The 27539-nt window shown below is 48.9% G+C and overlaps 1 protein-coding gene across 4 annotated transcripts in view; it reads right to left on the bottom strand.

The window, feature by feature from the left end:
- LOC125948786 (uncharacterized) overlaps window positions 1–27539 on the bottom strand; it is a 154945-nt gene that overhangs the window by 108879 nt on the left and 18527 nt on the right. For all 4 annotated transcript variants that reach the window (XM_049675180.1, XM_049675179.1, XM_049675181.1 and 1 more), the window contains exon 2: window positions 25885–27074. The gene's annotated coding sequence lies outside the window, so the exon portion shown is untranslated. The remainder of the gene's footprint in view (window positions 1–25884; window positions 27075–27539) is intronic.

Here is a 27539-nt window from a genome sequence, read left to right as displayed (position 1 = left end):
CCTGTTGCATGACAACCTTCATCTGGGAAGCTTCCGACCGGCACGCAGCGGCATCCGACCAGCGAAGAAGGGAGGATTTGTAGCTGGTGACCCTTTTGCCCGCCCAGTGACCGGTGCAGTGTGTGCTTGGTGACGGGAACCGTCGGTTGACTGACCTAGGAAATCCTGTTAGTGCTCACACTGGTGACAACAGCAGCAGCAGCAGCTCGGTATAATCTGCTTCCTGCAAGCGCTAATCCTATCGTTGTCCGTCTGTTGTTTTAGCAAAAACATAGACGCATAATCAAGCAGGAGCAGCAGAGGGGAAGGGCAGCAAGGCTAAGTGCAAGAGAAAAAAAAAAGATGTTTTTGAACATCAGCTCGTCCCCTGGGCTTCGTTACTTGGCGTCGTTACGTTACTAAAACCCGGGACTTCCGGTACGCTGGCATGTGCGTTCATCAACTGGCGCGATACGGAAAAATAGAATGTGGCATATGCTGCCACGGGACGCGGCTCGTTTGAGGGTAAAGTCGCATATAATCCCCATCAACCCGTGGGTGCCTGTTATCAATATTGCTCCCATACCCATGCCCAACGCCCTCGATAGAGTTTAGATAATCCGAGCAAGTTGTATCGCTGAGCTTTCCGGGCTCAGTGTATGTCAATCTGATGCGATGTTAGGAGATGATAGTGGCATTTGCAAGCAAAAAAAAATCGAAACGAATCCTTTTTTAACATGATCTAGTTAACAGATCGCTGATGGTTGATTACTCGGCACTCCATAGAGGATTAGCTAAATGCTAATCAAATTCTATTATATTATCGTGAAATACTTATTTGACAATCTTTTTCTATTTACTTCGCTATTGAGCTATGTGGATTCTTCATCAAATTGAACCAACCTATCAGCACCATTTATTCGTGGTGTCTGCGTTACAAACAATGTTAAAACATAACCTCTCTAGTCTTTCCTTGACACCGGTTTCTTGTTTTGTTATCTTCTTACACCACATAGAACATTGTCTTAAAGTACCACTGACACCAGGTAAACCATTGTTATGCTGCATGTTTCATGAATCATCCCTGAGGCTATGAGTTATCTCCATGTATGGACGCGGTGCTCACACTCAATGGTAGTACCGGTAACCCTCTGGTACCGGGCCTACTGCCAGGAAGAACCTTCTTCTTCCCCCTAGCCATTTTGTCCGGATCTTTAAGAGTCGAGCCAAAACCAGACGAATAACCATAACGAGCGTTCGCCACTCGCGCTCAACGACAAAACGGGCGATGGGGTCGTGAAAAAAAAGAAGGTGAAAGTTCCATTTCCGCTCGATCCGATCGACGGCGGTGTTTGCAGCAACAGCCCGCAGCGTGCTGCTGGCGCAAATTTTATTTATTTATTTATCGAGCCAACTTCTTGGTCTTGGAGAGAGAGAGAAAGAGAGAGAGAGAGAGAGAGAGAGAGAGAGAGAGAGAGAGAGAAAGAGAGAGAGAGCGAGAGAATGGGCTGTCTTCCGGCGCAAAAACGCACCTTTTCGGGCATGGGAGGGGGGAGATGGGGCCAGGGATGAGAAAGGTCTTACGATCAACCAGTGAACTGGAATGGATTGGTTGGATTGGTCGGGGTGTCGAGGAAACTCTTCTCGATGAGCTTTCCGTCATCTCGCAGCAAGTATCACGCAACCGCCCCCCATTGCCATCCATTCGAGAAAAGAAACAAAAACACACAAAATGGCGGGGGAAAGATGAAAGCCGCGAGAAAAGAATCTTCCTTCCTTCCTTTCTAATACTAACCCCCCTGCGCTGAAAAACTCATCGCACCAGCCAGCCAGCCAGCCAGCCAGTCAGGTTCTCCAACTGCCCCGGACCTGAGATGTTGTTTCAGTTTCGCTAGCGTTCGCCACCTCAATACCCGGGCGGAGGCGGTGGTTTGTTCGGTCGGAAGGAAATCGGATACCGATTGAAGTCTGCAAACTTGCGACTGCGAGGCGATTTTGTCGATCGTCGTCTTTGGCCCGGAGTGGAAGTAAGCGAAAAGGTGAGGAAGTCAGCCCAGACTGCTTCCGTCGAGGGGAGACGAGGGTATTTTTCTTCTTTTCCCCGCCTAGACGTGGGACGAGTAAACACACGAAAAATAAATCAATTCCCTAAGCTGTAAGACCACACCACACCAGACCGGTAACCCCACAGCGAAGGTTCGCGTTTCCCTTCAGCCGATTCGGCGCATCCAGGTGGCTGGATTCCAATATCACATCCCACAGGCCTGGCCGTGCGCGATATACGTGTATGTTTTCCAATCGGGGGTCTGCGGATTCCCGGGGTCCACGACGGGTCGGGTATTTTCACTCGACTGACTTTAGACGACCTGGAAAAGCGGTTTCCATCACCTGGAGGTTAGCGACAGAGAGAGAAGTTCGAGCTGATCTTGTTAGCGCTTTTGGCTCTGGAAGTTCTGGGCGAGCTGCGCTTTGGTTTCCCTTTGGAGCAAGCCTCTCGCGAAGGTGCGATGGATACGTCCTTGGATAGTTTGACGAAGAGCCCGAAACCCTTCTTGTGGCCTTGAGTTTGCTTGTCAGAAAAGGACGAGAAGAATGAGCCAAAAGTGTCACAAATAGGTTATAGGCTATAGTTGTTGAGAGATATTCGAATGGAATGGAACGCAACGTTGTTGATGTTTAAAACTTATTTCGAATTCCCTCTAACACTCACTCTAACGCTAACACTCTGACTCTATGGCTTTAACGATTTTTAACTTTTTTAACACACTCAAACCCTGTTAACTCTTTTAACACTCTCAACTCTCTAACTCGTGCAACCACGGTCTTCGTTTTATACTGAAACCGTTACTAAGCACTCTAGAAGCAATGGCAACTTAGGTGTACTACTGATCAACTGCTTTGCATCTTCAACAAATTTCAACAGTATTCTCAAATCAATAAAAACTCATAAAATACTTTCCGTAAACCGTAAAAATGATTCATGTACTTCACTATCAGGTCCCATAAGAATGCTGCAACAAGTTTCAATACCCAGAAAAGTATCGCCTCAAAACGAACTCTCCTTTTTTCACTCTCGACATCTTCGGAATCGAATAAACCATTTCCATTAAATTAAGCAAAAACGAATCCTTACAGATCGGTTTTGCGAGCGGTCGGAGTCAATCACTGGAACCCCATCACCCAAGGCGATCGATGTGCCTCACTTGCCACTAAACCTTAAGCCAAATTATGCGCACAGACCGCGCCGGTGGGGGCCAAAAAACGGCAAAAAGCCAATCATGCTGGAAGAGTCTCGATACGTCGGAGGATATGCGCCCCAAGCGATGCGACTGAAACCCGTTCACCAAATTGAAACCTTGTCAATCAGTATCAATATCACTTGACACCTTCTGGAACATACCAACAACACACCAACACCAACCGATTTCAGAGACCGACCTCGCATCCCCGAGAAGGCATTTTCGATCGTCACGACGAACCGCACGTACCCGGGAAACCACGCCCCGGGTCTTCTATTGCTATCGCTCCTATTTGACTATTTGCAACGATCATCGTCCTAGCGCCTGCCAGCCTGCTGCTGCTGCTGTTGCTGCTGCATCATCGCCTACTATCCACGAACCGCGAAGCGCCAAGTGATTCTCGTTTATCGTTGACGTCGCGTCGCTGAAAGGTTATCCTCGGTTGGCCATGGAAAGGATACAGTTATGTGAGTGTCACATTTTTACAAGGAACAATAAGCCCTCCCCTCCCTCTCCGTCGTTCCGTTTACCACGGTGGAACCTCCGCCCCTGAACAAATTCAATTTTCCAACGACATTCCACCGGTACGCTGTCAACGGTGGCGTACTTTGAGCCGCCACCTCCATCTATCGCGAAGGTTCCCCGTTAAACACATTCGAACACTCGATCAGGGGCACTCTAACTCGTGCGCATATACAGACACACACATATCATACGTCTACCTGTGCCGGGTGGAGCAGCACAGAGACAACAGTTCCAAAAAGAAGCCCAACAGGAACGGAAAGCATCATCTACTCAAAACGATGCTCCAAACGATGCGTTCAAGATTCGCGTTTGCGTCACAACGGGCTATGGAGCCACGACCAAGGGTGGAGGGGGTTGATACTTCCTGGTACGACAGTGCGACAACCTCTCGCTTTTTTCAGCTCGTCCCTCGGAGGTGGTCGCTCGGAGAAAGACAAAAAAGGACGAGGCCGGAACGACATTTGGTGAAGGCTCAAGATACCACCGAATGGTATTGCTGATAGCCTCACACACATACACACACACACACACAGGCAAATACACACCAAAAGGAACCAAACGATATGGGTTGGTCGCTAACACTTTAGTCATGTTTGTTGAGACCATTGTACGATGATGGTTTGGATGAGAAAAAAAAACCCTCCATGGCTTCTCGATTCGTCGCACCAATCGTCTATTTGACTTACTGACGACCGCAGTTATGTGGAATGGTATTGCCGAAGTCATGAACTTAACGTGTTAATAGAATTTTTTTGGGATCAGTTACGTCCCGTTACGTTGTACTACTTCTTGTTGTAGGCAGTGAAGAACATCTTAATAATAATCGCAGATGAAATACATGCAAAGCTTAGCAGCCAAGTAAAAGAAAAGTGGACGGCTGATGGACTGAGATTGAGAACTGCATTTTTTATCGCCTTGAATCAAAAGACCTGAAGTAACTATCTGCGTAAATTAACTAAACCACGTTGACAGCGCTGATGGCGTCAACCCAACATTTCCAATACCCCAATACCGGACGAAAAGGCCCGGGGGATTTGACAAGATGGAACCGCCACCGTCCTGCACTTCGGCCCCGCCCCCCAACCACCGCCCGATGGTACGTGCCTCACGTCATGCCAATGGCCAGGCCCAGGCGGTGTGTGTTATTGTTCCATTCCGGCGGTAACGAATCGAACCGTGGCGAAAGTGAATGAGATTCATGCCAACGCGTCGGTCACGCATCATGCCAACGACGATGTTTGGTGACATTGAGACATTTGGCGGGGGAGTTTCGACCCCAAAAAAGGGCGCCAGCGAAACATCTGGTAGGTTCTGCGTGCGTACGTACGTTGCTGGGGGTGTTGTTGTTCGATCACTTCATGAAGATGAAGGTTGAAGGCTCACCTGTAACGAGAAGGAAATAGGAAGTATGCACATTAGAAAATGGTGTTTCATCAAAATATTGGTATTCAATTTGTTGTGCTGTATAGATGCCGAAAGAGACATAATCAATTGTTTCATCATCGTTTGGCATTTTTTAACATCCAAAAGGGCGAATGCAGATGATAATAAAACGACGAATAAGAACTCTGTGTCAAGTAAGCTGCATAATAAAACGGGATAAACCGGGAGTACATCAAGTATTAAACAGCTGTAAAAACCATTCCACCCAAGAGTTCCGAGCGGCCGTAAAGTCGGTTCTGTGCTGCAGCAGATACGACAATGGCTTATTACTTAACGTAGCAAACATCTACCATCTTGGCCACAAAATCGGTCAAGTAGTAATCACAGGCACTCGGACTCCAGCAAACAGCAAACAATTCGAGGCGGAATCACTCAACAGATTGCAACACTCGGCTCGGCACGGCTCGGTAATCCGTGCCGGCCGCTCCGAGGCAGAAGGCAGCCAGTAGCCGGAGGCCTGCCAGCCAACCAGCCACATACTTATAAAGCATTATCTGCATGTTCTGCCGGCCAACGGTAGCCACCACCATTCGTCATGCTCGTTATTTGCGATGATCCAATTTGTTTTCCAGCCCCGGTACTCCCGCTGCCCGCCCTGCACTCGCCCACTAAGGAACCGGGCCACATTCGTTCTTGAAAAGTGGCCCCACAACTGAGGTGCAGGCAGGGGGCACCTCAACGTTGACCATAATACGGGATGGAAGCGGGGTGGAAAATCCATCCCCTCCCCTTTCCTTCTGGGAAACGCGAAAGACGCGAACAGCCCATTGGCCGAGTAATGTGGCCCCCTCCATGCTTACTCCGTCCGTGCCTGAAGTTCATCATATCACTCAGGAACGGGAAAAGACGGACGGGCACGGAAAAGAGAGAGAAAAAACGTCAAGACGCAACTTTACGAAAAACACATTAAGGTCGATGGCTAGCCGAAGGAAAAAGTTTTTTTCCCCGTCAGAATCTCTGACCAGGGAATTGCATTAAGCTGGCGAAATAACAAACCGGTTCCGGTTCTGTTTCCTGGACCAGGAACTCAATTTCCAACTTTCGTTTTTTGTTTTTTGTTCTGGACTCTCTTTGCTCTTCGTCTGGTTTCGGTATTTGTTTGTTTTGTTTTTTTTTTGTTTGTTTGAAGGCGCCATTCGTTCAGAGATTCATCTGACCACGACCACGTTTGATGGTGATTTTACAAATCGTGAGTCCCTTTTTCGGTGTTCGCTACGGTAGAACTTTGCGTAACGGAGCTATAATGGTGTTGGTGGCCGCGGAATGAACCAAATTAATGGAGAGTTGAGCAGCAGATAAGGAAACAATCCAGAACCTTCTCCATCAGAAAACCCGAAGCGTTCTAGATGAAGTTGTCTTCTGTAATCCCCACAACATGTTCTTAACTCGGAGTACTTCGTGATGCAGTTTAGATTTTGGACGCCATCATATTATGATCAACGATGCATTTACAAATCCTTAAACCCAACGAAGATTCTGCGTGATGGGACTGAGTAATGAGCAACAGATTAACCTGTTGCTCGCGTACCTGAACGCGGGCATGACATATGCGGTGGTGTACCTGCAACCATGTTGATCCGCTGGTTAACATGCACTTTCAAGAGCCCTTATCCCTGTTTTTGGTATGTCGGTCCAGTTTTGGAGTGCTGCATCATCGCCACGTATCCCTTTCGCCTCCATTCTATGCCCAGAACGCCACCCACCAACTACGAATTGGAATCAGTTGCCCAACGAAAAAGAAAAGCTGGAAAAACCTCCGCTCACCCTGGTTTAAGCAGGAAAAATGGCCAACCATTACGGATTTCCACGGATTTGTTTGCTCATCCAATCACGGGCGGGCGTAGGCCAAAGGTTTCCCGTTTCGCAACTTTCGTGCATGCGGGGAACGAGGGACGAGCATAATTTTATGAACAACACCCTTCCCCCCTCTGCACTCTGCACAGAGCAACAAATGCGCAAAACAAATCTACGGCGGCGGGGGCGGCGGTGGCAGCGAAAAGCGAAACAAAGTGTAAGATAATAATGAAAATAAAAGTTACTGATTACTGGTGCACCCGGTTCCGACAGCTGGGGGGTTACGCCCGTTCACGCGCACCCGCTTCTCGCGGTCCCGCCCGGTTTCTGAAGATGATTCCCCTTTTCCCTCCCTCGAAATCACACCAACGAGCCCACCTCCCCCTCACGGTGTTATGCTATTGTGTTTTGGTTTGTGGTTGGGGGGTGGCGTGAGGCGCCGCCGCACCACGCGACTTATGAAACAACAACAAACACAAAACCGGGAACACTGGATCGTCGGAATCGCTTCTTGTTCCCGGGCCATCTCTAGTGCTGGTCTTGGGGCCTCCATTGCGCGAAAAAAAGAGGGCGCAGCTGGTGGGGTGGCGCCGCGCGTCATTCCGATATTTACATTTCCGTCGTTGCTCACTTCCATATCGCTCGCGGATGCTGGCAGCATCCAATAACTATGGCATCCTCGTGGCAGCAAAACCATTGGCCCACTCGGGAATACTCTTTTTTGTTGTTGTTGTTGTTGTGGCGATCCTTTACCTTGCATCATAATAAACATACCGAATGTTGCTCGTTTCATCTCACCCTCCACTACTCCATGCTTTCTCCCCCACCATTCAGCATGAGTAAAGCATCTTATGCTTCTCGTTAGTTGTTGCTTCTCGCCCTTCACACTTGCGAGTTGCAGCGAGTTTCGTAGTAGGCGGCGAGTTTCGTAATCATGCCGACGAGATTGGCATCGATGGCTACGAAACACACACACACACACACACACACACACACACACAGACACAGACGCAGACACACGCACCCAACACAGACACCGAAGAGCTTCCGGCAACCCCACCCCAAAAACCGGTGGCCGGACGGTGGTGGAATGGAGAAGGTTCATTATTTGGGCATTAGGTATCATAAATTGGTTGGCATTATCCGCCGCCATTGGCCATTGTAGGTTAAGTGGTAGCAGTAGTACCGGTAGCACCATGAACCACCTGCGCCTCAACCGGAAAGCCCGCCCAAAAGAAGCCACTTGGTCACTTCCGTCCGTTGGGCGCACCGTTACCGCGCCGTTTGGTGTGGAGTGGCACTCCGTTCGTCCGGTGTGGAGGTCTCGAGAGGGTCTCTCCGTTCTGTTGCTCCCTCTCTTCCGTGCGGCCCAATTTGATCGATCGAGCCCGGCGGTCCGGCGGCCCGACGGCCCGGGGAACCTTCGGAACGCCCAACCCAAAGACCGGAGTAAAGGTGGGGCCCGGAGGAGACGGAGGGGCACTCCAATGTTTAAGCACTTCGAACATGGATAGTTGGCTTTCTGTGGGAGTGGTATCGTTAACACATTTAAGGAACCCGGAACTAGGAGTTGATGTTTCGGGCAGCATATGTTTCGTTGATTCCAGCATGTTCCAGCTTGTTCGGTTCGTTAGATTGAGGTGCGAAAAGAGGATCTTATAACAAACGGCTGGGCGGCTTCGGATGCATTACATTCGGTTCTTACCCTTTGCCAACACAAAACACCTGTACCCAGTGCCAGCTTAGACGGAAAGATGTTTTAAATGTAGTGCTCGGGTAAAGGACAACAATGGTTCTTAATATGAACACGGCGCTATAAATAAACTTCTTTTAAGATCGAAAGATGGTCCCGTGTATGCCAGAAAAATGACTAAATTAAATTATTATAATTCGACCGCTGCTGCGAGCATGTAAAAAGCCAATTAATATCACATATTTAGCAGAACCAAGCATCTGGGATCGAACACTGTCCTCAAAAATATGTTTAAGATACTTAAAAGTGGTGACTTTAATTCTTGGAAAAAGAGCGCTTAGGAAAACCTTATGCAATTCAGTAAATCGATCTGTATATGCCATGGTGTAAATATAACATGCAAACTAAAGATCATCTTGTAAATACATACAGGTTGTCTTGACAAAGTAATTGTATGCATTAAGAAATATGTCAAAGAATGTCTGAATATGCATTAAGAAATATATAAAAGAGACACACTCAAAGCTCACGTGAAAATTTGAGAGACATTAAAGATCACGTGAAAATTTTCAGAAGATTTGCATTTACTTTAGGTTCGAAAAAACTTCCAAAAGACCGACGAAATAACGTACAATATGAAGGTTCTCTTTCAATTTGTGTCTTCATAATGAATTCTTGTGATATGAGCTGCTTAAACCTCTTTGAAAGCTATAAATGACCAGGTCAATTTGAATCGACTAAAAGTTGAAACATGACCAGTGTTTCGAAAAAAGATCAGTTCAATAAAAATAAAATTCTAGTATTTTTTGTTTTTTTGTTTTTTTAATATTGATCATCATTAAGTTAAACATTAGAATTGAGTGGAATGTAGGAAGCTCAACGGTGCACTAAGAAACTCTATCAAAAACCTTTGGGATATTCATTGGAAATTTATGCTGAACCGAATAATATACAAGTATTTAAACCAATCAACGGACTAGTATGTGCCATAATAAATCACTAAACTGAAGAAGGAAACTCATCATCTACAAAATCTCCTTTCCGGTTCTACACAGATAAAGGCCTTGGCTTGGCGACGGCGAACATGACCAACGGCTATAGTTCTGCACCGAACCGTGGCCACATAACGATTAACTAATTGTTATCATTCGCTGCTGAAGAAGTGAACCGAAGTTATCACAAATTATCATCATATCCATTTACGAAATGGAGTCGAAACGAAACGAGCGTACACTCGGCAAGAACAAGCGGCACCCTCGCGGCTCGCGGTTCAACTCATTCGCCACCCTCATGCCCCCGGACCTGAGACTGAGACGTTTCCACAGTCGTCCTTGCCGTCTGCAAACCATTTGCACCCCACCGGCAAACCATCGCAAAAACACGTCCCCACACCAAAATGGTTCTGGGTTTCCTAGATCGGAAACGCGAAGGCACGCCGGTTCGCTCAAAACTCGGCTCGGCGCAATGATTTCATGCTCGGTGGAGCGCGCGCTGCTGCTAGAAGGCCTCGGAACAGACTGCCGGTGTGCCTAATGGTGGCCGGAATTAATGCTGGATGCCAAAACAATATTGCTATCGAGGTCATTGAAATGTTTATGGAGCGCGATGGAGTTGGAGTTGCAGTTGGAGTCGGAACAAGTCGCCGAATACACTCGCTCCTACATTCGCTGGCGCCTAGGCTCAACACCTAATTGCCACCACCGGTTGCTGATGTGGTTGGAGCTGCTTCTGTTGCTGCTAAATGAGGCATCTTCGGTTTTGCGTCGTCGTTGAAAATGAAACTTGCAGCCGTTTGTCCGCAGGCAGAAGCTATACACAAAGCTCACAATGAAACCAAGAGTGACCGACCACGCGCTGGCCACTGAGATTAAGATAAGAAAAAATTCGCGAACCAATTAGCACTGCTCCACCATTCCATGTAGCGGGAAAGGGTGATAAATAGCATACCGCGGCGCGCTCGCTGGTACAGAAAGAGATAAGATAAGGGAAGCGAACGGCACGCGAGGGTGTCGTTTGTATGTTGCTGGTGATGGTGATCGCCCTTTCCGTGGCACGAGATGCCGAGAGCAATCATCATTTTTTACTCATCATGCGCGCGCGGTGAAGATCATGCCCAACATGATCTTTAATGCACTTCGAATTGCCATTTTCAGCCGCATTACTGTGCTGGTGGTGATCGGTGTTACATTCCGAAAGGCCAGGCCAAAAGGCACTCATCATGCGTTCTCGAAGCGTGCCACACGCAAGAAAACACTTGCGCGTCGACGATGACGGTATGACTCATATCAGTGAGATGCAAATGATGGTTCACAATGTTAAACAGTTTGACCTTTGGCTTCAATGGTCAATTAAAACTAATTGTTTCCTCCAGGCAGCACACCGGGCGGCCGTTATTTAAATGTTTAGACCTTCGCCATTACATCTCTCTCTCTCCTTCTCCCTCTCTCTGTGTCGGTTGGAAAAGAAAACATTTCATCTGATTAGCGTTAACGATTAGCAACAGCAGCAGCAGCAGAAGCAGCCGTAAGGTCGGCGCATACCTTTGTCCGGAGGGGGAGACGCAACGGAGGTCCAGCCGTGAATGTCCAACCGAGCAATCAGACCTCTCGCCCCGGATTGCGTGCCCGTTCCCGCTGCTTAAGCCCATAATCACGCATAAATATTGGATCCGATCGGCGAACAGGCCGCCAACCGCCGTCAGCCAGTGACTTGGCCACTGAATTGGGTTAAGCGAAACCGAGCAACAATCCACCCTGTTTTCATGCTGCCCAGAGGAAAGAGAGTGAGTGGGAAAAGCAATTGTATAACTCGGGGTGGGGGTATGACCACGCACGCCAAGCCAACGACCCGGCAGAACTTATGATCGATTGCGGTCGAGGGGATCGTCGACCGCAGTGGTGGTGCGTGGTGGTGGTCAGTGAACGAAGTGGCATTTCACCACCACCAGCAGCAGCATCGCGGTGCGGTGGTCACGCAATTTACCTTCGGTTTTCGGTCTGGATTAATGTAAGAATTAAAAGAATTCGTAACACAGCGGCACACGCCCTTTGACCTTTTGTGAGCTGGAGCATGGGTACTTTCGAAAAAAAAAAACGCAATCAAAACGCCTCCCTTCGGTAGTTCTGTGAGGTTCATAACCTTTCGCAACCACCTCACTGACCTCACGATACCGAGGGCTCACACCCCGGGAAAGGTCACACAGTGTATGTGCTGTCGATGTTTCTGCGGAGCAAGAGGGATGCAATGCAATGTGACAATCGCCGTCGCCTTGTTTGCTTCGCCCGTTTTATGCTACAAATGAGGATCGATTATCATGCAGATCGGTGACCGCGCGTGTAGTGTCCACGGTGTCGGTGCTGATGCATTTACAACAAACGGGACCCCTTCTTGGTTCACCACCACCACCAAAAAGGGGTGACCAAAAGTGAAGTGAAGTACCAGCAAAGGGTAACCAGCATTTGCGTAAGCATCGAGCAGTGGCTGCAGGTAGCCCAATCATGGCAGTGGAATTAACGCAGCATTGGCGGCACCGGTTCGCAACAGGTTGCCGTTGCCGGTCTCACAATTGATCACGGTACCCCCCACCCGTGTGTGTACGTGTGAACCACGCATAGTGCACTGTGCACCGAGGGCCGCATGCTCGCCGACGGATGCCGATTTACTCTGGCTTAATTCTGGCCATTCCGGCCGGCCGGTCGGTCGGCCAGATTGATGCCAAGGCCGTACGTTCGTGGATGGGGTGAACGTAGCCCCCTGAACCGTTTTTCGATCAACATACACACAGACAGGCACGATGAGCGGATGGTGAAAGAAGCACGACCACAACAACGACGACGGGGAGCCGCACGAACCAATTTAATGCAATGCGGTCGGAACTCAAAGGTGCGGAAATTGTTTGTTGAAATCCACAACAACCCCCGAACGAGCGAGTGAACGAACGACCGAACGAGCATGAATCGAAGAACCTTTTTTCCCGCAACAGCTCAACATCTCAACAAGCCTCTTCGTGTGTGGCCAACATTTCGTACAACGCTTCATTGTAGAAAGCCTAGCGGCCGGGCCGCGATCACGTGCTCATGGCCAACGGCATCGGCACAGACTCCGCAGCATGCAATGACTGCTCCGCGTGCCATTTTCGCATTAAATTCTCAATGCGTTTGTGTTCGTCTGCTTCGTTTTGTTTTCATGTTCTCTCTGTCTCTCTCTCTCGAGCGCGCGCCCCTCGAGCGAATGAAAGTGAAAACGTGTTCATTAATTTGCGTAATGTTTTAATCGAAGGTTTTTTGTTGTTGTTCGGCGGTCGTTCAATGCCGGAGCCGATGCTCAACAATCAACGCGATGCTGCTGCGACCGAGTGCGAGTACCCCTTTTCCATCACTAGCTGACGCCGAGGACCTTGCCAAAAATGGGCGCAAAAAAGGGCAAAAGGTACACCGGTAGACCGGTGGGGTTTGTGGACATCGAAAGCATCACGAGCAGAGCACTGCGGGGCCCCTTTTTTGAAGGGTTTCATTCCATTTGCCAAAAAAGGGAGTATGTGTCTGATGTTGGAAAATGTTGGTTGGAAATTAATTACCTCCGAATGGTCCGAATTACAAGCAATTGAATTGCGAACAAACAGCTGGAGCTTAAGACGAGTTGCAAGTTGGATGCCAATGCGTTTTGTGATTCCTTGGAGGCCCTTTAAGCAATCCATCTCGATGCCTTCTTGTTCCCTGTCATACCAGTCGAAACTATCTTGTTTACGTCTGATCCAACACGACAGCCCGTAGGAAGATGCTGGGACTCAATTATGGAAATTGGTTTGCAGCTCCCTCGAGATTCAGCAGGATCAAGGATGAACTTCTTGGAGCCCGGATGCCGAAGGCCATGTGAACCAGAACATGCTATCGTAATTGCTCTCCAACTGTCTTTGATTGTCATAATTGAAGGTAGAAAACGGCTGCAATGTAGTACGATAAAGTTTCGAGATTTGTGCAACATTGTCCTGATCCTGAGACAGAAGAACAGCAAACGAATGTCAGATGCTTACGAAGCGAATGCGATGCAACCAATCCTGCCGCTAGTGTATTAACGTTCGAGATCGAATTCCGATGGAGAACCGATTGCATTTTCAATCAATCCGCTTATCGGCATCGTATCCTTCCTGGCCATTTCCCCGCGAGGAACATCACCATCTGTGGCCTGTGCGCATTAAGCAAATCAATCGGAATCGTTGCTTTGGAACGATTTCATGCGAACGATGGGAAGCTGCATACAGTGCAGCGTTATGTGGAGCATCGATGCTCCATTACACAACAAACGGTGCGTTCCATGGCATGCGGACGCATAAAAAAAAAGAATGTCACAACGCCATCCAGCACATTAAGATGCGCTCTTGTCCACTTGTCCGGCAGCTACTGAACTGTAACTCTAACACACGAACACAAGTCGTTATAATCGGCTCACTGCACCTCGACTCGCCCACCCCACAGGTGCAGCAGCTGATGGTGATGTTCAACCACAAAGCAACGAGCAGCAGGTTAGCAACCGACCGTGAAGAAGAAGAATCCATGCTGTCCGCAATACCACAAGCAAGCAAAAGGCCCCGAGTTGTCGTACCGCTGTGACGCGTTTGTCCATTTTTCCGCTCGATACCAAACGGTGCAATCCGGCGAGTAATTTATTCAAAACACTCAACGCAGCAGCCACCGAACCGTGTGGAACCTCGCGTGGAATTCTCCGAAACCTGCGCCTCGCCTCCTGAGAGATGTGGCGTCAGCGAAGCGAAGATGCTGTCTGTGTCGCTTGTGGTTTTTGGTGCTAATGCGACGACAACGACAACGACTCTTCCAGCCGCTCTAACGCGGTGTGTTGCGTAACCCGCGGAGAGGCTTCGCTGCGGCAACCCCGTTCGGAGGCTTTAATCGTGAAGAAATCCGTGACAAACGGCACATGGTAACGGCAGCCCCAACAGCCAGTCAGCCGGGACAGTCACAGCAATCTATTAATCATTCGCTTTCACGTTCGATTAGACGGGAAATTGATATGATTTTGTGCGAATCGGCAATCTACTCGGTGGTTTTTGCGAAGGAGGGAGTTGAACCGAACCGAACCCTCCAAAGTCTGAAGATTGATGACAGTTTCGAAAGCAGCAGCAGCAGCGAGTAGAGTTAAGCATCTGCCCGGTAATACTGTTATCGTTATCTGTTGCTGACCTACAATGGCTATTAACTGTGTTTTCTGTTGTCTGGCGGAGCGTAGCAGGCGGCCATTGGCGGCGATTGGCACGCTTCTTGGTGACAGATCGATGACCGATAACCCGGACCATCAAGCCGCTCAATGTGGAACACAGTAATAAAGCAATAAACCATGTTTCATCAGAGTTACATCCCCGATCTCTGTGTCGCTTGATCGAGTTAAATGGAAAGCTTCCGTAACCTAAATTGAGAGGCAGATGAGATCGGGTTATTGCTGGTTCACAATTTAAAAAGCGGCGTTTATTGGCGTTAGATAACTCTTTTCCAAATGGTGATATCTTGCCTTTTATGCAAAATTATGCAAAATTCATCCAACAGCTATTGAATATGCCATTCAACTGTTAAGCAAAAGTGTGAGCAACACGCGATATGATTTAGATTTGCGTTCTTGTGTGTACAGATCTGTACATAATCTTGGCATTCTGGAACTCACTTAATATACGCTGTTAACATTAAAACATTCTGCGCGCTGTCACCATTGGTGTGATTTTGATATTGATTCGAATATTGAAGACATACGTTCCAGTAACGCACTGACTCCTAGGTGTGTATCTCATTCGAATGACAACATTTGAATAAAGATCCTTTGCAGAAGATACCACTCGCAATTCGCCCATCGATCGCTACCATTTGCTGCATAATGGCGCGATATTGTTATCTCTGCGACCGAATATTCCCATGGAAATCAATCATTACGCTGAAAGTATGAATATGATGAATACCGATACCGAGGAGAACTGTTTAACAAAAACACTCTGATCATCTGCATCTGCTGCGAAACCATACCTTACAGCACCCTCAGCATATTCTTTACCGTGTCCTGTGCCTTCAACGCAACAAAAAGGGTCACGAGTCAAGACGAAGCACCAGTAACGTCAACCCTGTTTCCCTGTGTCTCGTCCCGAATGGCTTATCGTTCTAGCAGCGGGAATTTTAATAATGATTGTTCATGAATAATTGATTGCCGGTGGCGTGAGTAATGGCGTGAATATTTTCGCGTACTTGCAACCACTGCGCTACACATCGCCCACGTTCGCGTCCATGTCCACGCCCCCGAGGATGGCCTTCCCGTAGCATCTTCCAAGAAATACACATTAAGATTATATCATCAACGACCGACAAGAGCTCGATGCTCAAGAATGTGGTAAAACCCTTTGCGACTCGACTCCGCTCACCAACGGTTGGGGGAAACGACGGAAAGGATCTCATTACACACTTAAGCCAAAGGATAATTGTTCCACCCTCTGTCCTTGGAGAAGCGAAGAAGGAAAGGCGAGGGAAAAATGTGCCAAAGCCTTGGCAGTCTCCTTCCCTTTTTGGGGGAGCAATTCCAAGGAATTAATCATTTGTGCGTAGCCTCGCTTGAACGGATTTATCTCTCCTCATCGGAGCGGAGAAGCTTTTGCTTGTGCGTCACATAATCAGGACGAGCGAGAGAAGAAAAAAAACAACGAAGAGCGAAGGCCCACCAATGGAAAAGATGAAAAAGATAAAGTTGAAAGAATGGTTTGAAGCTTACGCTTTGCGAAACGCCCAAAACCCAACCAAACAAGGATCTCTCGGGCCAGAAATGGGAGTGGTGGGGTCGTTTACGAAAGCGGACATTCAAAGTTATTTAATTAATTAAATAACACGGCTTCCATTTTGTGTTTCCGATAGCGATTAGGCGAGCACGTTTGTACTTCTGGTGGCAAATGATCAACCCTTTTTAATGCTGAATGCGGTGCTTTACATCCCGCGTGTGTGTGCGTGCGTTGTTTTGTAAAACGATCACTGGCAGCCCCCACGCGCTCGACTATTTTGGCATCTCGGCCACCCCCGGTTATGGATGATTGTTTACCAAATTTTGAATTTTACGAACTGCTACCGTCTGTCGTTCCATCCGCGTCATGGTTTGGTGGTGATGGTGGTAAGCAGTTTTAACGGCCATAAATTGAATCACCAGCGTATGACATCAAACATACGCCTTCTTCATCCGCCCCTGCCTCCGCTTTATGTGACGGAATGTCTTCTGGAGAAGAAGAAAAAAAAACAACAGCAACAGCCGCAACAGCAACAGCAGAAGCAGCCTCATCTTGTCACTTGGCGTTTCGTTTATGAGTTTCCCACAATTTACACTTCCCGCTTCCTCACAACACCCGGGGTAACATATAAGGAACGTTCTCTGTCTGCATGCCGGCCAGCCAGCAACCGCTACCGCTACCTACGCCACTCTGCTATGCTCTGTTGCGAATAGCATCAGCTTAGGATGAATTTATTGTTTCAACAGACTCGCTTCACACACACACGCAAGATGATGTGATGCACACGCGCGGATGGCGGACGGCAGATGCTCGAAAGACCAGAGACCGATGGAAGACTCTTTCGCTTTCCGTTCTCCGGCTTCTCCGGCTTCTCCAGCAGCAGAAGAAGCGCCGCCGCCGCAGCGCATAAACGTTCCGGTGCCGCAGCATAAAGAGATGAAGAGCTCCATCTTTCATCTCTCCCTTCCACACACACACACCTCTCTCCTTCTCTTTCACTTTCTGTGTTGTGGACACTTTTCTCCCTTTTATTTTTTCTGTTTGAGCTCAGAGCCTGTTAAACGTAGTCTTAAATTATGCAACAGCGTGATTAAATCAGATTAAAATTTAATTACAAACTCATTGCCAGGGCTTTGAGCGAGCATCGGGAAAGCACCGTCAGGAAAGGGGTGGCGGCGTAACGCGGGACCTGTATGCCTGTGTGTGTGTGTGGCCGTATAGGCATCATTTGTTTGTGAGTGTGTTTCTGTGTGTGTCCTATGTTGTGTTTTTGCGATGAAGCGCTTGTTTGATTTAATTTTTATTCATAATTTTTACTCCGTAAACTCACTCGTGTCGACCGCGGAATGCTGGATGCTCTCGGTTCTGTCGGTCGGTCTGGGTTCGGGGTGCTTTTGTGGAAAATTAATTGAATGTCGATGGGCAATCGGGGAAGGAGTTTTGTTGGCCGCTCGGTTGTCTTTCATCAAATTTGCAAGCATAAATTAACAGAGTCTGCTGCCAAGTAGCCCTTTCTGCGGGAATGTATTTGTTGATGGGCCCGGGGGTGTGTTGGTTAACATCGCGGTTCCAGCATCGATTCCATACACTACAGGACAGGCTTGCACACATGTACGGTACAGGGAATGTCAACAACCTGAGTCAACAACAATATGTGGTAGTCAGAGGACTTCAGCCAGGACATCACTCATCCGTTAAAGCATACTAATCTAACTAATTACTGGAACAAGTAATGAGAAATCATAATTTCTATGCAAATCATTGATCTATGCTTTGAGGCGTAGGTACGCGGTAGTAGAAGCTTGTAGAAGTAGAAATGAGTTTTATGTAAGGAAATAAGCCAGATTTATTAATTATAAAAGATGATAAATAAAAGCTCAACATCCGATGCATTTTAGTAATAGTGTTTTTAGTATAGTCACGGCAACAATTTTCTATGCTCATGTGAAATCTCACAAAAATAACAAGGCACAGAAAGACAAGTTTTCTTTTAGAAGTGCACTGATATGAGTGTATTCCAGATAATGCTTGCAGGATATCGGAAAACATCTTTTTCATTTCAATGAAAATTTAGTATTTCAAAATGCATAAAAACACACAAAATTCCTAACAGCGATAATTACAAAAAAGTATATAGGCAGTTTACCTTGCTCTTTATGTACAGAGAAAGTAATTCAAAATTTCAGTATTTCATAATAAAACCGCAGATTATAGCAAAAACAGTTCCAAAGTCATGAAGGGCATAAAATCATTTACAAATAGTGCAAATATTAGTCATAATATGCTTAACCTATTATACAATCAAACTAAACTAAAACAGATAGAAACAATTAAATGCGCAACTTACGGTCAAATGAGTAGCAAAAGTAAATGCGTAATCCAATTGAAAATGTTTCGCAAAACCCTCATAGACCTTATATCAGCAGACATTCCTTCGCTTCTAGTAGCCAAAAATCAAACCATATCAGCAAATAAGTGCATACAAAACGTGCTCAATAGACGCGTTTTAACATCGGGGCGGCACGTTCGGTGAGTTGTGAGTCTTGTTAGCGCCACACTCGTTTGACACACCGAAAACGAATGTCATTAGCCGGCGCAAAAAACCACGGTGACGTGGCCCTGCCCTGCCCTGCGTACTCGTTGAAAAACTTTCCAACCAACCAATCAATCAATGAACAGCTTTTTATCCATCCCTGGCCGTACTCACTCACGTCCAACGCCGGACGACGCAACGTCGACTCGACCACCGAACATCGTCCATTCCTCCCCACTTGGCAGCTGCTGAAAGTGATCACAATAAGCCCGCGACTACCCGGCCTTTACCGGGTTTCACACCAACCGACGCCATCGACGACGACGACGGAAGGAAGGATCGAAGCATAAAAGCATGCGCCAACACCATAGCGGCTCGCCGGCACTCGCTTGCGAGGGGAAGTTGATTAGAGAGAGGTTCGGGTTCGACTCCTGGGGTCCGTGACGCCCTTTTGCTCACGTTTCAATCCGTGTGGTACTCCCCGTGGAGAGGACACGATAGCTAAAACGTTCAACCCGTTCCCAAAACGGGGCGGTTGGCAAAACGGTTTTTGGCCTGCCACCAAACACGGCACGTCACATGGCAGGCCGGTGGCCGGAACTGCGAAAGGTACAAGCGGGAAGGAGGGGAAGCTAGTGCGAAGCGATTGCGTGTGCGGCACGCAATGAATTTTAATCAATCAACCACCAAACTTGACGTTCCGGTGCTGCTGGTGATGGTGATGGCGATGATCATGACGATGGGTTGTGAACGCTTCGCTTCCGGTTCACCGGTGCGCTTCCGACCGACCAACCGCATCACAGCACTTTCGCCTCCCCCATCAAGACACTTGCAGTGAACGATGTTTGGACATCCGCGACACCAGCGTGAGGTGAGGTTGCAATTTCTATGTTCCAAAGGACGCCGGAAGCCGGACAATTATGGTGTGGCTTTTGGGGTGCACCGGGAATTTGAATTTCAAATGTCGCCGTCCTGCCGTCGGGCGGGCGAGAGAAACTGGGCTGGGAAACTCGCACGAACACGAATCGATCGCGCATTAGAGCGCATAAAAACATATAGATTCCGGGGTTGGTGGTGGCCAAATCACGATCACGTCACGCATCTAAAAAGCTTCAGTTATCGCCCGGCCTGTCGCTCACACGGTCGAATCGAAGAAAAGTCGTAGAAACAATGTATGTACATTACATTTCCCTTTCTCTCGGTCACTCCGACCGCACCGAGTAACGCACGGAGGAGAAATGGTACGAGTCTGCCCCCCTCTTGGAGAGTGATTTCTCTCGCGAGCCCTTTGGGAGTTGGGAGCATCATCGGAATGTGCATCGGTCGACCGTCGACGGTGCAACGTGTGTTGCCAGCCGGTAAAAGTGAAACCATTATTGTGGCCGATGCTATGTTCTTCACCCATGTTGCAACATGCATTATGATTGTATCGAGATGCACACACGACGGTAAGGCATAACATTCCTTGCGTGGCGATGACGGACGGTCGATAACCGCGTGGCACTCCGATCTGATCTGATCCGATTCCATTACCAGCGAACGAGCGAAAGGGATCGAACCCGTAAATGGGGTGGGGATATGTCACTACGAATGGTTGGTTGTCGCGATCGGCGAGTTCATCGACTCGGCGGGCCGGTCGACTCCCAGGTCCCCAGTCCAGACCAAACCAGACACGGCGGGGAGCAGCACACATCATCCCAGCCGCGCCCTAGAACCATAACGACGTTATGAATCGATCCGTTTTCACTCCGTCCCATCATAATGCTTGGACTCCCCTCCTTCGCTTTGGAACCGGTATCGCATTTCGTGCACCGTTTCCGATCCGATCCGTACCGCGCTCCGATATGGGCAACCCTCGCCGTCGTCGTTGTCGTTGTCGTTGTTGGTGGCACTCCGGTATGACCGTCACGTCCTTATCCGCTTATACGAAAGGCGAAAGCCGCCAGCCGCGTGGTTGTCGAGGTGCGACCATCCGATCGTACGGATAAGAAAGAAGAATCGAGAGGGCTCGAGACCGGAGTTCACATACGGCGTGCATGAGTATGTGTGCGAGTGCGTGTAAGTGTGGTGTATGAATAATTTCTTCCGAAAGTTTATCCAACGTGACCTTTGCTGTGTATTATTGGCTGCTGTCGTCTGTCTGACACCTTCCAACAAACTCGCTACAAAAGGATACCCAAGTCCAGTGTTTCATGCGTTTTCTTGGGTCCAGGACCAGCAACAAAAGCGCTCGTAACTGTCTGTTACAGGACCATCTCACAGGATCGCGGTCATCGCGGAAGTAGTTAAACGGGAAAATGTCTGGGATTAATTCAATTAACAGCCAGACCACCACCACCACCACCATCAGGAAGAAGACTGATTTGCTCATCATGCCAGAGCACACACAGACATTTCGCAGTCAAGCAGTTGTTGAGTTGATGATTACTGCTGACGACGGTGTTGGCGTCACTTCGCCAACCGGTGGCCGCTCTCTGTCATCCCATTGAAATGCAAATCATATTCAAATGAATCAATATTCCTTCGTGCACCCGTGCCCTTGCTCTTTTCCGTGTTTCCATCACTCACACAAAAGCCACAGCACAGCCCTGGTGTAAAATCGATTCTCTAGCCAGGGCCTACCAAGGTCCGGTCATCATCGATCGATCGATCGGGGCAGACCGATGCCCTCCTCCAATGTGAATGATTGATTTTGTGAAAGGGAAAGAAAGAGAAGAGAGGAGTGCCGAAATACTAGTTCATCGATATTCAATAACCAGAACAGCATAAACATGGCGCACCACCAGTGACTGTGGAATGTTCATCAGAACGCAAAAGAAAATCTTTCATCTTGCGATCCCATCCACTGGCCACTGGAGACTCTCTTTCAGTTTGTTCGGGGGGAGTGTGCTATTGAAACATGGAAATAAATAATAAAAACACCAAAAGAGGGAGGGGAGAGGGGGCTCAAGGCCACGGACCAAAGGAAGGCATCAATTTGTGGCAGCAAACAAGAAAATCAAAGTCAATTCCCGCATCAACACAGTACCGGTAGGCATTTCCCCGTGGTGCTACGAACCATTTTCCACGCCACCGTTACCACCTGGCCTGGCCATCTTCCCGCACGCCCCCTCGAGGGGGGGGAGGATAAACAACGACCAGTACGCGGCGGTTCACTTTCGGTCGGAGCACGGCCCGAAGCCGATCCAAAACATTCGATTCTCATAAATATTCACATCGCCCACCACCACCAGCACTGCCATGAGTAGTAGTATCCAGTGGTCGCTGTTCCTTCTTCTATTTCTCCTCTCCGTTCTGGACTTTCCCTGGAGCCGGTGCTGGAGTTTGGCGCATACATCCTCCCCACAGATGCTTCCTGTTGCTTCTGCTCTGTGCCACATCCCGAGTGCGTCGAGTGGTGCGTGTCGGAAGCAGAACTCCTCCGCTCAGCCATCGTCGCTTGAGCGATGTGCTTAGCGAAACAACTTTGCGCCATGGCCCTGGCGTGCAATCCACGCAAAGTCAACGACAGGAAAGGTCAACGGCAGAAGGCAGAAGGCAACCGTGCTTTTGAGTGACCAAATCACGTCGATCACCAAATCACGAAAAGGCGCAAAAGTTATGTCTTTAATCCCGTGTGATGGATATATTAAGTGCCCTGTCAGCCGGGAACTAGCCAGCTGCCATTGGATCGGGACGAATGATTGACCGTCCCGTGGACCGTCTTGCGTTCATGCGTCTCGGCCGCTTCACAAAATCTTCAAATCTCCCGAGAGTTTGGCGGAGTTTGCGGCGAAAATCGGTTGGAAAACTGTCTGTCCCCAACAGAAAAGAAAAAGCTAACTAGGGGGAGAGATCATCTCGCCATCGTGCCGTGCGCCTTATCGAGGTATCGTTTCCAGGTCAAAGCCAACCGATCGTGTTTTTTTTGCGGAGTAAAATGTGAAATCGAATTACTGGACCACGCGAGGGGTTTGGGAACCGGGCGTAAATTGATTTATATTTCAATGTAACCACTAGCCGGTGATGCTTCTGCTGCTAACGGCTTCGCCATAACTCAAACACCGACCAACCGGCGGCGGCGGCAGCGGCGTAATGGACCGTCAAACACATCGAAAACACGGTCACTGGTGGCTATAGTGCTTTGGGTTTTGGTTGGATTGGTTGGTTGGATTGGTTGGTTGCCCTTTCTAAATTCAATGATGGAAAAGCGCCACAGCCTTTACTTTCACTATTGTTCTGCTAAAGCGGTGCTGCGGGTGCGAAATCGTGCGCTCGTTCCAATCACGTCCCTCGTGAGCATCTCCAAAACGGTCACGACACTCGACGGCCAGCCAGCCGGCAGGCCGGTTGTCGTCGTCGTCGCGGTCCATGAGACGATTGAAATCAATCCACCCAGTTGGTTCCATCGAGTACCGACCAATTGGCCAAGGCTCATCGACCACAGAGCTAATGTATGTGTGTGTGTGCACCGTGCGGTTCGTGATTTGTTGTTAGGGGACGCCAGAAGGGCCACATGCAGACAGTTCATACACACACAAAGTGCGCCCACAGGTTGGTACCCTAACGTGCAGGGAGCTGGGTAAATGTCAACGCCAAGAATGGCGGCAACAACGACGACGATGAGCCCATCCGAGAGTAAGCTAATCGAATCGCAGGTTCGTGGGAAACCTCAAAAACCAAACCCAAACCGTCGATGCTTCACCGGTGATCCGCGGACCGTATGTTGCTGCTACTGGCGCTGCTGCTGCTACTACCAACCCGAAATGTCCAGTGGTTAGTCTCCGCCACGGAAGACAGAAAGAAGGCAAAGAAAACCCCCAGATCGGCCCAGAACAGTAGTGCCAGACCGCATGCAGGACAAGCCAGCGGTACACACCAGCAGCACACCGGTGCCGGTAACGAGCGATGGCGTAGAGTAGATGCTTTATTGATTACCTTTCCGTCGGTGACATTTAAGCTGACCCGGGCCCCGGTCTGGCGGGCCAACCCTTTTCTCGTTTTTCCCCCTCTCTACGGTGCCGGAGGACAGAAGGCTTCGACTGTGTCTCAAGTTCTCTTTCTCTCTCTCTATCTAGTTGTTAGTGAGTCTGGGGTGTGTCAGCTGTTTTTTTTTCATGTGCCCGTCGCTTATGCTTATGCTCACGCGAGCCCAACTAACTCGATGGTGAAGGGAGGAGGAAGAGGAGGTAGAGGGGTCTACACACCCAATCGTTTCGTGGCGTGATTTATCAACTCTGGCACGGAAGTGTGCGCGTCGTGCGATCTGCGAACCGGAGGTGGAGTTGACTTTTGGCCTAAGGCGACGGTGCCTCCAAACCGAACGTCAACGTTGTCCGGAGTATGCTAGTTTCCAGGAAGGCTCAGGGGAGTGAACAATGTATCTCTATGAGAAAGAATGTGACACCTTTACAGCGATACTGTTCGCAATAGAACTGTCTTTGGTTTGGAGTCGCAAGCAGAGGACGGATCGTATGGGATTTAAATGATCGTAAAACGTGAAAAAGAATTAGGTTCCAAATTTAAATAGGCAAGCCGCTTTTCCGTTTACTGACCACTGACTAAAAAATCACGAATCACGAAGTTACGCTACATTGGAAGTGATGATTTCAAATCATTTTAAAACAAAGCTAACACAGGTTTCGCAAAATATTTGAAAATTTTTCTTAGCAAGTTTGGAAAAAATGAACAATTTTTTTAGAATTAATTCTCAGGCCTTCCAAGTGGTAACCGTTTTTTTCTATTTTTGGGGTATTTAATTTGTTTTCTCATTAATGAAGTTCTTCTCCAATTTTCAAGTTGCAATATGGTTAGTCATAAGAAAATAGGGAATGAACTACTAGCAATAAATAGAGATTTTTTTCTGTTTTTCAATGGAAATTGGTAGCCAACAGTTAGTCCCATAACCAAAACTACTGTAAAGGAACATGAACTTCATGCCCGACAGCTCCTAACCTAACATTCATTCATGGTTATACCGAACGCAATCCTATGTTTAGCGCGTATTTCACGTATTTATTTCCACGAAAAACCTTGTCCTTCGAGTACTTCCATGCAACGGATCTGCTACCGGACCCCTGTCTGCAACGATTAGTGTCCGATTAGCCAGTATTAACTCGACTCGGAAGCTCGACACACCCATTATGGCCGGTAATTTGTTGTGACGCTCCATTAAATATCGGAAGCGTTCAAGAACCCTGTCCATCTTCTGTTTTCCTCCTTCCACACACACATACACAGGCACGCACACATCAATTCACTTACGCCGTTGACAGTTTTACGAGACGCAGCACCGGGCAGGAACCGGGATCGATTTGTCAGACCACGACAGCCAGACCAGAGGGGGCCAGAGTGTATCGTGGCACTCTCGCTGGTGCGCTGCCTAATCGTTCCCCGAGAGGGCAACCGAGGTCGTCTGCCTCCAGCTGGCACAGGCAGTCCCAAGAGATTCGTCGGCGTCCGCGAGCGGCAGACCTCCCAAAAGATCTGGGCTAAAATTACGTCAACACTCCCCCCTCCCCCGGGGGCCTGCATTTGGGAGGCGGCGTGCGTATTGCGCCGACTGTGATTGCGTCAAGCCGCAGCGAGCGGCTAACGAAAGAGCGACGTAAATTAGGTTACCAGAGTAACAACGACGAGGGCGCGGATGAAGATGGACCACGGTCCACGGATTCACACGATCCATTTCAGCAGCCCGAGCCCCGGGGATTCATTGTCCGCTGCATGCAACTGTCCACCGCCATGAAATCGCCATGTTTTTTGGGGGTGCGCGAGAGAACTCGGTTTTGCTGTTACGATGACCGCGTGACGCCACCGTCTTCTCAATCCGGTTCAAAAACGTCATGCGTGTGACAGATTCCCAGCCGCGCTACACAATCGAGTTGGCCGCGGATGGGCGGGGAGAGTGGCTCGGTAAAATCGGAAAAGTAAAACTTACCTTGGTGTGTTTGGTGCGTGGTTTGCGCAGTTCACCTCGTCGCCGTCGTCGCTCAGAACGAGACCACGAGGGCTCAGCGGGCTCGCTGCAGGGTGCGGTTGCGGTTTTGATGGTGACCAAAAAACACGACCCCTGGCGGCAGACTCCTGGCAGACGACTTGGCACCCCACCTCCGGGGCGCGGGGGTTGAATATTGCGGTTGATCACCGCAGCACGGTTTACCGCAGTGCCGGCAGCAATTGCAGTGGCTACTACTACTCGGTCGTAGTAGTAGTCGTCGTCGTCGTTGCCGGTGGTTACCTCACCGGAATGAAGCCCGTTCCCTTTGCAACCCACACTGCTGCTGCTGATTGTCGTCGTCGTCGTCGCCACCACCGAATGGGAACTGCATTATATTCTCTGCCTCTCTCCCTCTCTCTACATCTGTTGTGCCGCCACGCAGCTAATCGTTACCCTTTCCAGGCCTCAGACGCCCTGGTGTTACTACCACCGGTCGGTGGCGACACCACAACCGATTACCGAGCACTTTACTCTTGCGTCGCGCTTCCTCTTCCTGCTGCAGACAACGCTTCCTTTGGCACCGGGACCTCCGGACCGGGACCAACTTTATAGCTCTCGTCGGCTTCACCACCTCGCCTTCTCGGAAAAGCTCCCCCCCCCACGAATTGGGTTTTCCACGAAAATTTTCTTCCCCGTCTTCTGCCTCGAAACGAAACACGGGTTCACCGAGGTGCCGAGGCGCGAGGAAAGGGTAAATGGCGGTGGACGAATCTGGCTTCTTTCACTTTTACCACGATGGCGGACACTGGCCCTTTTTTTTCTAACACTTTTTCAAACAAAAACCACCACAACGACTACTACGACGAGCACTACCACAAAATATGACACAATCCTCTCCGCTCTACTCTCACTCCACGGCACACACGCAGACACGCTGTACACTCACACGCATACAATATAAAGACACACACACAGACTGGAAAGCACAGTGGGTACAAAGCACTCGCGCACACACTTATTACGGCTTCTTCTTCTTCTTCTCCTCCTACCGCATGGTTTTGTGCCTTTGCACGGAACAGACAACGGCGGACAAGTAGTAAACCTTCTAGGGTATCATCTCTCACACGAACCACAACCGTCTGTTGTTGGGCTGCTGTACTCGCACGGACTCACGCGCTACTAAAACACACCTTCGAGCGAACGAAAGAGAGAGAGAGAAGTTGGCTATTAAACATTTTCATTTCATGCCAGCTGCTGCTGGGGATCCAGCCTCCTCAGCGCGGCCTGCCCTGTAACTGAAACCTTTTTTTCTTATTGTACTTTGCAAAAACCAGGCAAACGCAGAGAAAGAAAACAAAAAAAAACAAACCATCTCATCAAAGCAACCACAGGACGGATTGTGATGGGCAAAGCGATCGCATGACATAAGAAAACCGCCCGCGATCACGTGCCGCGTGAGAAGTGAACTTCAGCATCAGCGTTAGTAGCAACAACTGCACCCGGAGGTGGGTGTTGTTATGAGTTTTCATTCATTCTGCAGCCCCCTTGCCCTGGCGGTCGGTGTAAATTAATTCGTATTTTTCGCTTGTGTCAATTAAACTCGAGAGGTAAGGGGGATAAAATGGCGTAAGCGGCATCAGTTTTATGCGTCAGAG

Source organism: Anopheles darlingi, chromosome 2 (assembly GCF_943734745.1).
Source record: "Anopheles darlingi chromosome 2, idAnoDarlMG_H_01, whole genome shotgun sequence".
NCBI classification, from domain to species: domain Eukaryota; kingdom Metazoa; phylum Arthropoda; class Insecta; order Diptera; family Culicidae; genus Anopheles; species Anopheles darlingi.
The sequence above is the reverse complement of the archived record's forward strand: the minus strand, read 5'-3'. Positions and strand labels throughout refer to the sequence as shown.